Source organism: Drosophila virilis, chromosome 2, assembly GCF_030788295.1.
Source record: "Drosophila virilis strain 15010-1051.87 chromosome 2, Dvir_AGI_RSII-ME, whole genome shotgun sequence".
Classification (NCBI taxonomy): domain Eukaryota; kingdom Metazoa; phylum Arthropoda; class Insecta; order Diptera; family Drosophilidae; genus Drosophila; species Drosophila virilis.
This window is the reverse complement of record NC_091544.1, coordinates 18,396,201-18,415,618: the sequence shown is the minus strand read 5'-3', so window position 1 is coordinate 18,415,618 and position 19,418 is coordinate 18,396,201. Positions and strand designations below refer to the sequence as shown.

Genomic DNA, 19,418 nt, shown 5'->3' with positions numbered 1-19,418 from the left:
AGTGTGTGCGGGTGTTTGTATACTTGTATGCGGTAAAAATGCAATGCGTATAACGTAAAAAAATAAGACTAGAAGAGCTGGCAACCACAACAGCGATGTCAAGAACTACAGCAACAAGAACTACAACAACAACAACTGTGAATTGCGCATTGCAAACTGTGAGTTGGTTACTACGTTGGGAATAGCATAAAGCAAACTGCTAGAAAGCGCCTTGGGCAGGGCTTTTGTTTCTAATTTTGCACTTGTGTGCGCAATATAATCGCTAAGGCCTACGCACACTCCCAACCAAAAGTCTACATACAAACACGCATCCATATACACACACACACACATACACACACACACACACACACACACTCAGATAAACACACTTATATTACTTTTGGTTGTGCCCGGCAGGCACTGCGTCACTTTGTCTACAAACAAACAGGCGACCACATGATAAATAATCGATAAATTATGTGGACACATGTTTAATCTAGCATGAAATGGAATCATTTCCCTTCAATTTGTTGTTAGCCAACCAAGCAGCCGGGCAACAACGACAGCAACAGAAACAACAGCAACCAAACACACAACAGATGTGCAATAGATGGAATTGTTGAGGGGCTACGGTGCTTGTGGGGTGCCTATTTAAATACAAATAATGAGCAGTTTATAAATGCCAGCGAATATGTTGTTATCGTTGCAGGCAGCTCAAAAGTGTGCGGGGGAGGCGAATGAAATTATCGCGCATACGCCATGTTCAGCGTAGTTGCACACACACTAAACACACACACACACAAACATGCCCACACGCTGCCAACTACAACGGCGAACAACTTGTGGCCCACTGACCGCGTGCAGCAATTACATTTGGCCCCACCATACACAGTGCCCACATAATGATAGATTTATCATTTGCTTAATTGCTTGGCTTGGAACAGGACAACGACAGCTTTAAGGCTGATGCTGCTGCTGTCTCTACATTTGATGATTAATAATTTATTTAATTAGCAGACAGTTTATTAAGTGTACGTGTAGCATATAAAGCCTACGCCATGCTTACCACCAAGTAAGACAAATATTGCCAAACAAGTATGCTTAAATACAAACAAACCCTCATAAATGGAATTATGAAAAAGTAATTAATTTATTAAACTTAAAGGTAAACAAATGAATTTAGAAATTTAAGCGCAAAATGGTCTTTAATATGAATGAGCAGCAATAGTGAATTATAATTTGTAATGAATTTACATTTTCCTTTTATCTGACTTACGTCTTACAAATGTATTATTATTATTATTATTAAATATATAAATTAGAATTTTTAGAAATCAATATTCATACATTTTCATAAAACACAAACTTCTGCAATAAACATTATATTATTTTGAATACAATTGTTTTTTAATTATGAAAGTTTCTACCTCTTACAAATCTTCTTACAATTTCAAATATATACTTTATGAGAAACACGTTGTTCCAAATAGTTTTTATGTTTTCTATATCTTTCATATTTCTCTAGGAAAATTTAAATTTTCAATCTGAGATTCTGTTTTCAGCATGTAAGCTCTTGCTTAAATATGTTAATTGAAAGTATAATTTATGCTGCGCCACATTACTTGCCAATGTTCTTTATACTCTACGTTGGCCGGGCGAAACTTTTGTTCCAGTTAACTCAGAGTGCCACTAATTACATTTATCTGGCAAGTTGTCCGTCTCCTGCTCTGTATCTCCATTTCTCTCTTCGCTTGCTTTCCTTTATCTTCATGCTATGCCCAATACAACAATGAAAATGCCAACAACAATGGCTTCAAGTAGTGGCTGCCTCTTACAAAGAATCACTTGCTATGTCTATTGTTGTTGTTGTATTTTGTTATTATATCTGCGCACTATTGTTGTTGTTGTCTGCTTTAATGTAATTGAACATTTTCTAATTGACACTTGTCACTGGCAAAAACATTTTCAGAACTTCATTTTGACGCATTTACACACACATTTATTTCAATTTCCTTAACAACAAAGCAGCAGCAACACGAACAACAGTAACAACAACATCGATTGCACGCATACAAAAACAAAATAAAGTTGTAGCACAATAGCTCCCACGTCTGGCAATGCTACACGAATCGTAGCTCGGAATTTATTGCATTGGCTCTACAAGGAGCGTTGAAAAGGGGGGACAGCTGCCTGCCTGCTGCTATGCTGCAGTTAAGGAAGAAAAAACACTCGCCCGCACACAATATCAGCAACGACTGGCAGTCAGGTATGCAATCTGGCCATGACGTCCCTTATTCCTACTCACATGGTCGCCCTTGCCAGTCGTGAGTCCATAGCTAACAGGCGGTGCAACTAAATACAAAAACCACGTGACAATGTTTTCAGAACAACAAAAGCAACAACAACGTGTATGGGTCAACATTTCAAATGGGATTTGCCAATAAAAAAAGAAGGCCGTAGCCTTGTGTATGGTCTATCGGGTGTTGCAGCAGCCAGCAACTTTCGTATTTGTCGCATTTGCCACATGGCGTAGTGCAAACCGCATTAGCCTTCATCAAGCCGAGCAAATGCCGATGCAAGGCAAAAAATTAAAAAAAAAGAGACAACGTACAGCAAATATTGGACAACTAGCCGAATGCGTGATATGTTGGCTTTAAACAAAGTCAATATGCTTAAGGTTCTGCTCAACAGCTGGAAGGAGAAAGTGTGTACTCAATTGCATGTAAATCTTTAGAGTAAGGTTGTTTTAGTGTATATTTTCGTCAAGAAATTCAACTCATGAGACTTTAAAAAACATATATATTTCGGTGGCTCTGTAGGAAGCCTGCTCTATATTAAAATGCAGTTATTTCACTTATATTTCAATTAAAACGGCCCACATGTTGCAAAATAATCGATCCCAAACATCTAATCAATGCTTAGTGTGCAAAGGATCTATATTGCTTTCTGTTCAATTCTTTTCAATTCAATTCTCTTTTGCTAAAATATAAAAATATATAAAAAATATATATATAACGTATACAACATGGACAACATGGATATATATAACGTATAAAATGGATCTCTTTATTTAATTGTGCTAGACATTGCGTATCTCATACAACGTATACAGCGCAGCTCTTAATTTACTTTTCCCAGGCATTATGTTTACGCCACGAGAAACAGATAATGTGCTGATAAACACAAAAAAACAGCAAATAATGTTCAATCAAATGTCAAGTGAGGGCGATTCTCTATTGTGTTTTAAAAAGATAATGCATTTTCTATTTTTAATGCATTAGTACTTCAGCTGCACCATTATCGGAATGCCATAAATGCTGGCAGTCAAGGAGTCAGCCTGTCAGCTGAAAGCAATTGACTGCCACAGGAATCGAGCACTGACAGCGCCAGAAGAAAGAGAAGTGTAGCAGCACAGCCAACGAAGGGCTGCATTAAAATGATAACGTCAAAACTTTCGTATTAGATTTTAAGCTAAGCGTCCTAAACTTTTGCAGCAAGCTGAAAATCGAGTTGAATGCAGCTCAACAAGCAAATTATGAGGGTAACATAATAATAATAATAATAATTTTAAAAGTATATTTGGTAATAATAAGATCAGTATGAGCCACAGCAACAATTTGGTGCGTACCACTAAAAGTGCAGAATCAAATGCGCAAGCTTTGCAGTGACACGTGGATAGCAAGCACAACAAGAAGGTTCGGATCAGCGCGGCCACATGCCATGTTCTATGGAATTTTTTTTCATAGCTCGCGAACATCGTTAGCACAAATTGTTGTATGAGTTAACAAGAGATTTGCTAATGCTAAATGACGAAACGAAAACTTTAGCAAATCAGAGAAAAAGGTAAAGTTAACCAGAAAGCTGCTAACTAGCACGCATTTGGGCAGGTCAAAAAAATTGGCTTTAATTCTGTACGTCTCGCAAGTCTGTCTCTTAGCCTTACATCTGATAAGCCGGTGCATAAATCACAATTTGGTTGCGCTGTAAAGTATGCTACGATCGCGACACGTTTGCCAAGTTGCGAGGCAAATTGGTGGCCAAGTTTATTAAACGTCTCGCGACTTTGGCAATAATTTCGATTTTGGGCATGCAATAAATTTTCTTTAATGTGCAATTTATGGGACACCATTTAATTAGTTTCCGTTTCTCAGGCCCCGGCCAAATTGATGTTGACAGAGATTATTGGCTGGGCACGTAATGCCCGTGAAGCTGTCTCTTCCCAACTCTCAATCTTTCCCCGCCAAGTCCCCCTTTGTCTACTCTCAGCTAATGGCCCAAAGTTGCCGCTGGCATCTACTTTATTTGTACGTGTCGCTGGGCCCGACTGGTTCCCGGCCATAACTTCCGCTTTACGCCCATTGACCTCGTCAGCATTTATCTAACGGTTAAATGCCCTATATGGCCCATATGTCTGCTATGGCTTCCCACATGCCGTCCAAAAGTTTTTGTTTTCGACTTGGCCAATTTTTCGTGTTTTGTAGTTGGCTCTACATTTGTTGTCTTTGTGTTAGTTATGATTATTGCCGTGTTTATTGCGATTGCTGAAAAGCCCTTATCAAGATTAATTGCCGGAAAATTTTTATGCACACCACAAGTGACACTTTCAGGGCATGCCAATTGCCAATGTCATCGCTTATTACCGAATTAAATTTGTGGCCAAGTCAACTTTGTGGCATGTGGCATAGTTAAGTTCTGAATCGACTCACTAGTTTGTCAGGTCTTAGCGAATGCCAGCAAATCGATCGATAGAATTTACATTATTTAAATGGAAAGAAGTGTACATTTTAATGGGCCGTTGTCAGGCCTAGCAATCGAAGCGTGCAGGGAGCTATTTAATAGTTTTTTCTTAAGTTCATAGCTCATAAAATATTAAGCGAAATTAGCTACTACAAAGAACTCTAATCAAGCTATGCAATGCGCAAGACAAGTAAGCAAAATAACGTTCAATTAATAGGTATACATTTAATAACATTCTATTCTATATTAAATTATTGTTATTTCTGCTGAAATTTCCGTTTTATGTGTACTAATTGCAACTTCCCAATTAGCCTTGTTTAGCAATCATATTTAAATTTCATTGATAGTAATAACAATGAATCAGTTAAACATGAAGTTGTGCTAGTTATAGTTAATAATATGTTTATTAAAAATGTTCAATAAAATAATAATTATTATAAATACATAAGCAAATAAATTAGAGGTGTGAAGTATTTAAACTGTGTTGGTAAATAATATCCAATAACAATAAAGCATTTACAAAAAAAAGTAAATAAATATATTAAAAACTTTATATATAAAATATTTTCGTTTGCATACAAAAATATTTACGTATGTTTATTAAAAAACATTTTTGTGGCATGCTGTTCTTAACCGTTTTTTGTGAACATTGTGTACTTTGGCAAATATATATAACTAATATATAAACTGCTCAGCTACCCCTTCGATCATAGGCGTACAGCTTTTGCATTTCCAGTACAAGTGCACACGCGCAAAGAAAATATATATAAATGTTTTATAGTGCTATGCTATGTTATAAAAAAAAAACTATTACAACATGCAAATTATAATTGCGCTATTAAAAATTGCATATTAAATGCGACACAACAAAACAAACGCAAAAACAACAACAACCTGAAGGCATTAGCTGAAACAAGCGATGGGAATGTGTAAGCCGACGCCAAACAGTAACACGAACAGCATAGGGCAATGCAACACTAACACAAACTGCAACAAACACAACGACGACCACTCAACAGCAGCAATAACAACCAGCCGAAAGTCCTGGCAAATAGTTTAAAGCATGATTTTGCCTAGCGCAGGGCACGCACCACAAGCAGTCAGAGCTGCAAATGTGTGCGAGCACGTGAGGGTGTGTGTGCGTAGCTGTGTGTGTCAGTTGTTGCGATTGTTGGTTTACTGCCAGCAGGCAGCAAAACCTTGGCCCATAAATTATTCATTGATTAGCAACAAATGCCATTAAACATGCACCCAAAGTGCTTTGCCTGCAGTCAGCGCAACTAGCAGCAGGAGACTTGTGTTTGTGGGCGAGTGTGTATGTTTGTGTGTGTCACGCATTTTAAACTGTCATTTGTTAGGCGTCTGCCTCTCGAAATTGCCCAATTGTTGGCTATTGCTGTCCCCTGCCAAACAGTCGGCCCAAAAGCGTGCTATAAATTATCCACTGCTGCTGGAAGGCCATCAAAGAGCGCTAAACGGCTTACACTTTGCGCATATTTTGGCCAAAATCCGCGACCCATGCCCAAATGTGCGCCGCCAAGCTCACGCCCACGCGCGACAATAACAGTTAATGCTGCCGCTGCTCTTGCCACATCCAAGGCCATGTAAAGAGCTCTACTCTCTTTCTGGATTTTTTTTTTTTTAATATACCCTACTCTTGCACAGGGCTAAGTCGCTGATTCTAATCTGCCTGTAACACTGGCTATAAATCAATGGCAACAGTATTCGCAATTCTATAAAGCGTTTTTGCATTTTAACCCCGAACTACTCCAAGTGAGACTCGAATTGGGACAAGCGTAATATCAACTAATGTTCACTATATATAAGCGATTCGAATGAAGGTTAACTGCAGATCAGTCAGAATACTTACAATGCGTATACACTCATATTCTTTCATATGAGAACTGAATTGAATTCAGATGAGAATTGTTTTCACTCTCATTTCTTCGTCTGTTTTACGGATATGGCCTTATGTGTACCATACTCGCAAATGCTTATTTTCTCTAAAACTCTGTTTTGTGCACTCTTCTTAAGCGATTTGAAGTACAGTTACATAGATTAATAACCAGTTGAACAATTAATTCCCTTTTAGTTATTTGTGTTGCATTTAGTAGCTCAAAGATAGAGCTTATCATTTTATATATTCATCTTCTCAAAACAATAAATCGCACTAAGAGCATTAAAAGTTCGTTGTGCTTTAACCGTGGCATTTTCTACTTTGTTGTTATTTTTGAGCGTCATTTTATTTTCGCTGAATTTTAATTTAAATGTTTTTGGCAGCCTTTTTGGTTGCTTGAAAAAAAAAAAAAGGAAAAGTTTCACGTCAACGGCTTTTAAGCGCTGATTTTGTACGGAATTTAGTGGGTGGAGCTGGGCGCATACGAGTTTAGCGGCTTGATAAAAATCTGAAAATGGCCAGCAAAGCGAACATTTTTCAATGGCATTTTTTTGTGCTTCGTTGAGGGCCATAGGTGACCCTGAGCTGCGGTTCCTTTCACATACCAACTTAGGTCACGGACTGCAAAACGCATGAAACACACATACAGATGGGTCAGACGGGACACACACATGATTTATGCAGCTGGTGTTCTGTGTGCGGCTTTTAATTTGCTTAATTTTGCGCTTAGCCACAGCACCAGCTGCGTTGGTGGCCACTTTGCCACAGCCGGCAACCCCTTTTCATTTTCAATGTGAAAGGCTTTCATCACTCGTACTCTGTACTTTGTGCCTTTCTCAACCCACTCTATATTTCTGTTTCACTCTTTCGCTGGCTGTGGCTAATTTGGCAACAGATGTTGACCATTTTTAAATGGAATTTTGCGGGTAAACATACGTCCGCATTTTCGCTTTCTGCCACATTGATAAATAGCACTTATTTGAGGTGCTTGATTCTCGTGCAACCTTGAGAATCTATGCCACATAGACCCGCACATACACAAACACACACATCCAAAACAGCCTCTTTATTGCGTTTAACGGAGACTGCAACCGTAAGGTGAGGACACACAAAAGTAGCATAAATCTGACAGCCAACAACTGTGGAATGCACACCGACCCTCAGCCAAGCGTAACAATAGACCTTGCCTTACTTTAAGCTCACAGTTTATTATAGTTTCGCAACTAAAGCAGCATAAACTTAACTTCTTCCATGGAAAAGACTCTTTGTATATGTACTTATGTATCACATATTTTTCCTCAAAGATTTCTTTTGAATTTGCATCTAATGGTTTGAAGATCTAACATTTATACATATTACATAATATTCTATTTCAATGACTGATAGAAATATATGCATCTTTATGCTTTAAATATTTCTTCTACGAGCCGTTCCTAGAATAACCGAAAATTAAAGAAAAGATATTCTGATTATGCGTTTCAGACCAAAAAGTATGGTTAGTTTTATGAAACATATTTATTTGGATATTTTAATTAATTGAAAGACTTCCCTATACATTTTATATTAGCATTAAATTTTTAATAAAAAATTATTCTGTGGGTATTTAGATAAATATATGTTATATTCCCTAAGTGTTCTTCAATATCTGATATTTTGCGTTTTTGCAGCCAATATCAAATATGATAGCTCTGCAAAATGTCCATATATTAGTACACGATGACCTTTAATCGTGGTATGAAGGCTTACCATTGAATGAGTTTAGGTTGTAAGCCTAAGCCAACAGCCAAGAAGGACATAGAGTGCCATAATCATGTCCAAATCGTATTTTGATATAGTCTCACGCACAACCCGATCAGGCAACAAATACATACACATACACCTTCAGTGAGTGTGACATGCTCACTTTCTGTGGCAATGCCCTTCGGCAATCTGTGGCAGCTTCCAGCGTTAACCCCGAAATTGATTTCATTAAAATTTCAAAAGATATGCCTCGAACACGAGCAAATGTGTAGGGTGGGAGTTGGGGAGTTGTTCTCGTGGTTGGCAGTTTGTTCTCGGTGTCTACGTATCAATTAACCTGTCTAACACTTTGTTGTGGTTGTGCAAAGCCTAAAAGCATGCAATGCGCCACAATTGATTAAAAGGGTAAAAAAGGGAGGCATATATTCCGGATACAGGCAACTGCCGTCGCTCCAACAGGCAAGTATTGAAATTGACAATTTTGTGAGTTTGTTGTTGCATATATACTTTTTATGTATCCATACTTTATATATATATATATGCATACCTTTTTATAAAATTGGGAAAATTGGCTCAGTTATTGGTTTAATCACGTTTTGCGGTTGACTAAAAACCAATTTAAAGGGCCTGCAAGAAAGCAACTTTAAGTGCGAATGAGACCGGAAGCGTTCGTTAGAGGAAAAGGGAGCAAGCGAATAGCATTTCAGCTGACCTTGCAAAAGGCATTCAGACAGATATCCAGAGGCAGTTGAAATTTGCCAACGCTGCAAAAGTAGACCCGAAAACTTATGCATAGAAAGAAGGCAAGTTCAACGCACCAAAAGGACACGACCAGACAGCAAAAGCCAAGAAAATGCCGGCATGTGTCTAAGTAAATCGGTGTGTGCGGGTATGTGTATGTGTGTATGTTTTCCTGTGTTTGACTTTAAGCTTGCAGCTAAATTGTTATCAGCTCGTATTTTAATAATGGCCAGCTTAAAGTGTAGGACAAGAAAAATGTTTGCCAACAAAGAAGCTGACAACAAAAGATGTCCAAGGCAAATGTGCGAAAAATCATTAAAAATTCTACAGATAAAGACGAGACAGACTTACATAAATAGAAAGGTGACGTGTATTTAGCACAGTTCAAATTAATATGTCTGCAGATACAAAAGTGGAGGACAGTAGAGGACAGCTTACTTCTTTTAAAGATGAATGGTAGGCAGTCCTCTGGACTGGAGAAGTTAGAAAATATATATATATACAAGGTGGTAGTATGACGGAACTGTCAGAGCATAAGGCAAAATAATATACATAGCCAGTAAGCTGTTTTTTCCTATTGCCACAAACTACTGACGATGATGAAGACTTATGTCGCTTAAGTGTAACTTATAAGCACTACAAAAACTGCAAGCAACCAAGGATGCAGCTGCAATAGCAATGAGCAACTGCCTACATTTAGAAAGGCAAAGCTGAAGTGGGCCAAGTACTCGAAACTCAGGCCATGATGCTAATGAAGCTCTATAAGCAGAATGTATATCCGCACTTGTCTCACTGGCAGCTATTAAAAATTCTCAAGTGGCATTTGTTGCCTAAGCAACACAGATCCCCATCAAAAGCATCAACATGCAACAGTTGAACCTGGCACTTTCTCTGAATGAAATTGAATGACTGGAGAAGAGTACAGAATAAAGTTACTAAAACAATTAACAGTGTAAGAAGCACAGCTAATACGAATTAGCGTAAGACATGCGGTAAGACATGGGTTATCCTAAATAGTCAACGGTTACTCTTGTAATATTAATACCTATATAACGTAAGATGTCTCTGCTTAGGCGCCATTGGCGTATACATAGAGAGATTTGAAAGTATTTTAAATAAATATAAATTATGTTTTATAAAGCCAGGTGCCAAATGTGATTTCTGTTTGGACACCATCTACTTGATCGGTTGAAAGAAATTATTTTATTTTTCGGAAAATGCATATTTATAGTTTTCTGAAATATTCGTACAGATATATTTTTCAACAGAAAATTCCAATATAGATCTTGGCTTGATCAACAATACCAACTACCACTGAACTCAGATTAAAAATAGAAAATTGATGAACGGAGGCAAGGCTGACTGGGACGGGCCCCTAAAATAGCCGCAGTCATTAAGCAAGTTAAGCAAAAGAAAGCCCAGCGAATAAAATAAAGTTGAGTCGCAACAAAGAAAATTTAAAATATACGAAATTCAGACACCAACACAGCGAAAAAAAATCTACACAGAAATAAGTGTGTTGGAAAATTTATTTCATCAATTTAGAAGTAAATTGTTTGGAGAATACAGCACAAGAGCAGTAACAACAACAGCAGCAAGACTATAAACAGCTTAACTAATACATGCACACAACTTTACACACACATATAATGAAGCGGAAAGTTGTTTGGGATAGCAAATAAAAGCGCCTGAGAGTAGAATTTGCTGTTGAGGCTGGCAAAGAAATCGATTATGCCTTAATCTGTTGTTAGAGCAGCTCGAAATAGGTAAATACATAAATGATATACGAGCCCCAAGTCAGTGTCATACCCAGTTTATAGTGGCACACAAAAGTATGGTATGTCAACGGAGACAAATGGCAAAATGTTGCAGCCGCAGCAGCAACAGCAACTTGAGCTGCGTGTTGCGCATACGTCGCGTGGGCAAGCATCCAGACTGCATCGTTCAGGGCCAAGCTCAGCTCGCATAGCTTTTGCCAGATAAACGCGCCATGGGAAGAGAGCTGCCAGTGCAGTTGTTGTTCCTGTTGTTGTTGTTTGCTGTGGCGTCGAGTACATGTGTAAATTACGAGTTTCGCACAAAAGTTGCAACAACAACAGCAGCCAGAGCGCTACATTGAGCAAGGACAGCTAGCAGAGTGCTATTCAGGCAGTTGCCCTTGCAAACACAGATACACGCTCCAAAAGTGGCTAAAAGTGTACGTAAAAATGCATGATATATGGTAAATGTTTTGTGGCATTTTTGGCTTAGTCTGCAGCTCTTAACTGACGCTTGTAGCTCGAGTATCTTTTCTGCTGCTGCTGCTGCTGCTGCCCCTGCTGTTGCTATTACTCCGCCCGCCCTTGCTTCCTCAGGCTATATCTCCAGGCAAGCATAATGCATACAAATTGTGGAATTTTATATATGTGTGTGGGTTGGTTTGCATTTAAGCATTGAACATGACATTTAACGATTATCATTGATAAGGGCATGTTGCAGCAATGCCAGAGTATAAAATTGCAATGCTGCAAGTTGAAATTCCAGCTGGGATTCCGGGTTGTTGTAAGAGACAAGCCAGGTAAAAAGCTTCGTTTAAGTATGCTAAACGTTTTGAGCCTTAACTTAAATACGATGATTTTTTAAAAGCATTTTAAATATTTTGAAATTTGAATAGTTTCCCCAAACAGCTACCTGCCTCTTACAACTTTTATTGGCCCAAGGCCAGAGCATTGGCTAACATTCGCTTCAATTCGGCTGCAGCAACAATTGGTTCTAATTTCTTGCACATAAATCAGACTGAAAATTGAGCAGCCAGAGGAATAAATATGCAGATAAATAGACATTACAGCCGACACACACAGAGTCGCAAAAAATCTTGATCGGCTCAACAACTTCTGTGTAATAGAAATTGTAAACTAAAATTGAATTATCTTTTGACCAAGGCACAATTTAAAAATTACTCACTTGGAAAATTCAATCAGTAAACGGGCAGCTCACCACAATAAAAGCACAGCTCACCTATTACACAGCCAAAGCCCACCCTACACTCAAAGTCTTTCAGTGTGTATGTGTGTGTGTGGGGGGCAAGTAAATAAATGAAATAAAACAGCAGAAATTGCCTCTGAAAGCAATTTTGGTAGGCTCGCAAACACACACACACACACACACACCTGTAAAGCACCTTTAAGAAGCAGCCAAAAAATGCTTAAGATGCCGACAAGTCCAAGCAAAAGAAAAATGTACACAATTTTTATTCCGCTTTACAAAGGCTTCGAGGAATTTGTGCTCGGCACATGCTGGTTATGTTGACTTAAGCTTTAAGCTGCTCAACCGAAGCGCGTAACGGCAACTTGTGCTTGTTGTTTGCCACCGCTTGGGCACCGCAGGCTATTCGCACGCATTAGCGCCGTTAAGTAGGCATCGAATCGCGGAGCAGCGGACTCAGCGGAATCAGAGAATCCTTGGCGAACCGGACGTACCAGCATCCTTCAGGCAGTAGCAATGCCCAAGTAAATAATTATTTTTTGAATGCCCATATTTCAAGCTGCTTGCCAAACTAAATGGCACTTAATATTTCTTGTTAGGTATTATCTTAGAATATAATAATAACAAAAATAATATAATGCAATAATAATTCGGTATTTTATTATAGTTTTTCGATCTTTCGATATTTTTTTGCTAAGAGTTTTCATCGAGTTTTTCAAGCAGATTTTACTTTTGTATATTTTTAGCTTATGACTGTAAAGAACTTCGTCAACTCACAACTGGTCGCAAAAGAAGCACATACACCATGCCTCATTTAATATATATATGCATATATATTTATTCGATTTATGTGTCCAAGCTTTAATGTGGCTTTTGAAAATACCACGTGTCGTATACGTTATGTGCACAGCTTGAAATGGTCCCATGAGGGTGGCACATGCCTTAGCTAAAACACTGACACGACACTATACACGAGATTTAGTTGGGTGAGTTAAACTTAAACATCCCTGTCCACCCGCCATTTCTGATGCGCTCATATCTTTCGGATACACTTATTTTTTTGCGTATGAAAATCTCATAGAGTTGGTTTTAAGCGCAGTTAATCCTGCTTATTTCTACCGCAACACCAAAAATGCAAAGGTAGCAGGGTGTAAAGGTGAGCTAAGGTGTGCTCGCATTGCTAAGCTGTCGCTCGATCCCAAAAAGGTATGCCACGCACATGAACACACGAACACACACACACAAGCACACATTCTCAAATTCATTACACAAGCAATGTCGAGCAATGGCTTTGTCTGTAAGTAGCTTGTGATTGAATTGAGCCAGGAGCCAGCCAACCCAGCTGCCAACATCTCATTTGGATCGCATACACACCTGACAATTGTCGTTCCCACTTACAGACATATATATCTGTGTAAATTTGTGTGGGTGAGTGTTAGCTGAAATGAAAAATGAAATCAAAGCATTTAAAGCGCCGCATTCGCTGACATTGAATGCTGCCTCTGACAACGCGTACCCCTTTTCCAGCGCTCCTTGGCACTGCCATGGGATTAGGGCTTGATCCATGTTATTTATGTGTTTTGCGTGAGCGTGTGTGTGCATACACATAGCGAATGAAACTGGTGCCGCACCCACTCAAGCCGAACAGCAGTACACGTGAAAATGTGCGCACAATGAAACCTTTTCAATTATTTTTGTTAGCGTTGCTTGGGTTTTCCATGTATTTGGTCCAGGTGATTTCTTGGCACCCAACTCCCCATTGTTGTTGTTTCGTCTTTTTGAAAACCGTGTGTGCACATGGCAACTAAGAGCAATTCATTCGAGGTGTAAGCTGCGAGTGCATGTGTTGCTAAAGTGGGCTCTTAAGCATACTCGTACTCGTATCTACGAGCAGATTTAGGTTAACATCGTAAAAAAGGATCCAGCTCTAATAAACGAATTAAATAGAATAATAATATATAGGGTATGATATACAAATTATAGAACAGGATAGGAGAAAATAAATTGAGCTAGTCAGATTTTGAATGATATAATCTCAATATCTTAATATATATGTAATATAATTAAACAAATAATTTAATAATTATGTATACATAGCTTGTCAATTTACATCAAATATATATTGAATGCACAGTTTTTTATAAATTTAATAAAATGCATATTTCCAATAGCAGGGAGTCGTAAATAAACGAATTCATATGCTAGTGAATAGAATAAACAAACACTGTAAAAATCTGGTTTTCCAGTGATTATTTTCCGTGCGGTTTCAAAATTCAATACTTTTAAAATCACAGCTTGAAGAAGCTATCGCTGCTGGCGCCAGTTTAGATGGCCAATAGAAATTGTATGAACAGTATTGACATGCATGCCAAGCCTAAATGTTTTTGGCGATTATTTAAAAGACACTTTAAATCATTTTTAAAACAATAAAACCACATTCCTGTTTATTAAGACAACTCATAACTGTGCTTAAAAATTTAATTTATTTGTTGTCCGTGCCAACAATTACATGAAATGTGAGGCAGTTGTCGCCTAAAAGCAATTCGTTGTAACTATTTGACGGCGCATTCAATAATATACGTTAATAGGTGGCGTAGTAATGTCTTGGGTAAACAATTTTAATTTCTGCATGCAGCTCAGGGGCTGAGTTTTGCATTTATAATTGCCACAGACAGCGGTTAGGGTGCTGGCGATATGGATTCAGTGGAGTGCGACATGCAAACCGCACTCGTATGCCATTCGATAAGAGACGACAAACGATGCCGCATGCCAGTGTCAGTCGCCTCGAACTGAAACTGCTGGCAAATTATGGTAAAACATACAGCGAGGTCGGCTAATAGCCGTGCCCCGGGCCCACAAGGCTGCAACCGGTATTGGTAGGCGATGGTGCATACAAAACGAGGGCTTGGCATGCCACACGCACACACACACACAAACATACAGATATACATGCAAACACACGCATCCCTTGTCAGAGAAAGACAGATAGACATGCGAACAGATAGACAGACAGCTATACGGACTGTCAGACAGTAACCCAGACATTGGTTAGTTGGGTGTGGCCGAGGGGTAAGAGGGGTAAGAGGCGTCTCGTCTGGATTGCATGCCGTCTACTGGCTGTGTATGCCACACAATGCAAGTGACAGTTTATGGTATGCAGGTATGCAATGCATTTTATTTGCTTTCGATTAGACATCAGCCCCTGCGACATGCCGCCAGCTGCACTCCTTGACGTAGCGTTGCCTTGTTTGTTAGCCTTGTTTATTGCGACTAATTTCGTGTTAAGAAATTTGCAAATACGAAAAGCTTTGACAGCGTCTATCTAGCACGTCGTATGCTGATTAATGCAGCTCGGCCGGATACATATCAAATACGTTTCTGGTTCCTACGGCCAATTCAGAATGCTTTTTAATGTTTGGCCAAGGTACTGGGTTGTGTCGCTTTTTTGGGTTCGGGTCTGTGATTCTGACTGGCTGTCAGCAACAGCTGTCGATTTAAATATGCAGCGCTCACACGATGAACTTGAATTTTAAATGCTGCCGCACCACAAATAACATATTATGTGCGGTCATTAAATGTCAGTTGAACACAAACAATACCCGCTTGCTCCAACACAAACTACATATTAATATACCCAAATGCTCCCCCGATATGAAGGCACCTTCATAACTGTCAGTTTGATGACTGCGCCACGGCCTTTAACTGTCAAAGTTGAAAGGAAAATTTCACGTGAATTCTTTTATAGGTAATAATATGATCATTTTTTTTGAAGATGCCTTTAACATTTCCACGATAATTATAAACTTTTTCCAACTTAAGTGCGTCTTAACTTTAAGAAATATAACTTTCTATAGCAAATTATAATATTTTCAAATTTTTCTGTTGCTTACAGAGAATCTTAGTTTTATAATTATGAAAATAAATATTTATTTTTGTTTTTAACTGACAATACCAAAGTATAGCTCAGGGCATAAGTCAAGTTTAACGGTGCAATTGAATCCATTAAAACAATTCCCTCTGCATTCATGAGGGCTCTCAGCTAATGTCCTAAAAGTGTATTTTAGTACATCCTTGTTCATTGTGATTCTTTTACGGAATTTATTACATAATCTTTAAAATAGCGATATTAATTGTCGCATAGCATATTGAATAAATAAATATTTTAGAAAGTTGCAACTGTTGGGCTGAGAATTTATGGTTCATGCCTGATTTATGTGACAAGCCTTAAATTGTTGAAATACGTGCGAGTTCCACGAAAACTATTTTAAATGCAAAATCAACAAACACGCAGCAGTAGTCTACCAGAAAAGGTGTTCACTTGATGATATTGTCACGTATCAGTTGTTCGAAAAAAAAGCAAAAAACAAAGTCCAAACATATTGAGGAAACCGTGAGTACGGGTGGCACACGCAGCGTATGTGCCATTTGTAGGATGCTGCGAAATTGTTTTTGGCGAATCGCAGGCAATGCCAAGTAAACATCACTTTTTTGTCGGTAGTTAATAATCAGGCTAAAAGCCATTGCAGGTGTGCCAGCAGGTGTATGCACATGTGTGTATGTGAAGGTGTGTGTATGTGTCGTTGGCATATGTAACAATGTTTGCATGGCCAGATTCAGATTAAAAATTATGCTTTGTTTGCCAACTGTCAGCACAAAAAGCAGCAGCGACAGCGCAACAAAACAAAATGTAACTTTTTTTTGGTTCACAATGACAACAAACCAAACAAAAGTTGCCAAAAAACTTTTTGGGTGTGTGTGTGTCTTACCTTGCAACGAAAATATGTGTCAACGGATGACCGTCATAGTCGTTATCCCATATACAATAATAATGGGGCTGACTTGGCTAAGAACCTGGCCCCAATATTATCATCTTTTTTTCGTACCAATCAGCTTTTCTTTATTTATGTTTTTTCGGCTTCTCTTTTATGTCGTTCTGCAAGTTGAAGTTTATTTTGTAAACATGCCACTAAAAGTTTTCCACTTTCCTCTAAAATACTCAAACCAAATGCCAACACCAGCGACAACGTGTCGCGTTCTTATTCTGGCTCATTCTCTGTTTCTCCCTCTCTCTATCTCTCTCTTTCTCACTCGGTTTTCTGTGTCTCTTTCGGTATGTGTGTGTTTTTTTAGTTAATTTAAAAAGTTTTTCGGTTGCTTCTGCTGCTGATTCTGTTTCTTGGTTTTTGTATTTTCAATTTTTTTCCTTTTCTTTTTAGTGTTTGTTTGATTTGCAGCAGTCAGAAAATTGGTAAACGATTCGCCGCAATTCTCTTCTTCTTTTACTCTTTATGCTGTACCACATTTTGTAGTTGTGGTCGTATTTGGCCTGGGAAATGTGACATTTGTGCGCCTTTTATTTTGTCAAGGAATTGCTTTTACAGTTTTTGGTTCGTTTGCGCTGCTTTTGGCTGCTACTTCAACTCTAAAATGTTTCTTTTATTTATGTGCTGTCACCGAAATTGAATTAGAAATCGCATGTTATGCCAGCTGCCCCAGGTAGTCTTCACAGCTATAGCTATAGCTATCCCTATCCCAATCTATCTATAGAACGACGCTGTGTGAGTAATTTTCGGTGGATTTCGGTTTGTTTTATGAAACTCTAAAACATTTCAAATTGATGTGGTCAGTGCATGTAGCCAACATTCATCTCCTTATGAGACTGAGTGTGAATGACGGATGCATAAGGGATACAACTTTAAATCATTTTATTTTTTATTGTTCCACAGTCATTTGTTGATAGTGTTTATATTTATTTTATATATTGAGAGAGAATTGGCAATTATATTATATATATACATTATATATATTATATGGATACATACACATATAAAGTGTGTGTATATGTGTATATATGTAGAATAGTGACGATATTAAGCGCGCAAGAAATTAGCATAAACGCAGCCGCCGAGACCTCGCTTGCAAAAATATATACCATAAACATATATATATATATGGATGCAGCGGCATGTGTGTACGTGTACGTTCTCCATGAACACACGCGTATTTATATATATACATATACAAATGTACATTATATAACTAATTATCTCTGTAATCTGTTTCTTGTTTTGTTAGAGTCACATGTTAAATACGACACTTGAAATTGACACAGAATTGACTTACGAGAAAAGTTGCTCTTGTGGAGACAAATCGAGTTAATAATAATATTAATATTAATAAATCCTGTAGCATAATTATCTTCACATTTATTTTATATATAATATAATTAATAATATATTAATACACAACTCATGTTGTATTGTTTTTATTTTGCAATTCAATAATTGCATCCACTTATGGTTTTGAATAGATGATTAAGATTCATGCCATCAAATTTATCGAAACGATTAGACTCGACGCCAGAAGTTGATTATCATGGACGAATGGTCTTAAAAAAGGTAAGATATTCATTTCCACTATTTCAGTACCTTTGAAAGTTATTTAGTTTACAGAAATAAATTCTAAACTAAGTTAACATTAAATTCTGTACATCTGTGTACATAAATAGTACAGTTGGTACGAACTGAAACTTTTTTATTTGTTTATTTAAAAATTTTCTCAGCTTAAATAGGAAAATATTTTGTGTATCATTAAAAGCCAGGGAAAACGCATTGCATGTGAAGTATTTTTAATATATTGCAACTTCAACTGCAACGCCGACTGCACGTTTAGTGCATATTTTAATTAGATTTCATTTAGAGCGTGTCTTCTTAGAGCTGCCAGCTGCTGTCTTACCCAGCCGGCCGGCCGCGTGCCATACTAACGACGCGGACACTGACGTCGACACCGATGCGGCCTGTTGACAAGAACGTTGTGTCTCTGTCGACGTTAACGTCTTTTTCTCTAACCCACTCAGCCCTCCCCTACACACCGTTACTGTACTGGTATCTGCAAAATTTGTGCGCTTTTTGCGTGAAAAATGATGGAAAATAATTTGCAAACGTTGAAGACTTAAAGCAAACTCAAAGTTGAGCCCGAACGTGCTTTTGACGTGGCCATTTGCTGCACGTTTTTGCCCAGGGATACCCTCGACGTTGGTTACCTGTTTGCCTAGCCCAGCTTTGCTTGTGTTTACTCTTTGCCGTGGCACACGCCTCCTCTGGGTCTATTCCGCGTTTCTGTGTATTTAGGTGAAATTTATTTAACTAATTATTATGTAAGCGCTCGAGCTACGAGCGCTGTGTAATGAAATTAAAGCTTTTTTCCAGATCTGTCAAATGCGCAGCTGTTTTGTGCAGGCTCAACTAATACTCTATGAAATACATATATGAGAACAACAGCAATCTACATTTTATTTATGCGTCCGCTCTATATGAAATTATTTGGTCAACTCAATTTTCTTTACTTCATTTCATTT

At 38.1% G+C, this 19,418-nt stretch overlaps 1 protein-coding gene and 1 long non-coding RNA gene across 4 annotated transcripts in view; one reads left to right on the top strand and one right to left on the bottom strand.

The window, feature by feature from the left end:
• side-VI (sidestep VI) overlaps positions 1 to 19,418 on the bottom strand; it is a 90,474-nt gene that overhangs the window by 42,931 nt on the left and 28,125 nt on the right. The gene's annotated exons all lie outside the window — the stretch shown is intronic.
• LOC116650748 (uncharacterized) lies at positions 1,946 to 2,779 on the top strand. The gene is made up of 2 exons (XR_004303801.2): positions 1,946 to 2,248; positions 2,305 to 2,779. It is a non-coding gene; the product is annotated as an uncharacterized lncRNA (long non-coding RNA).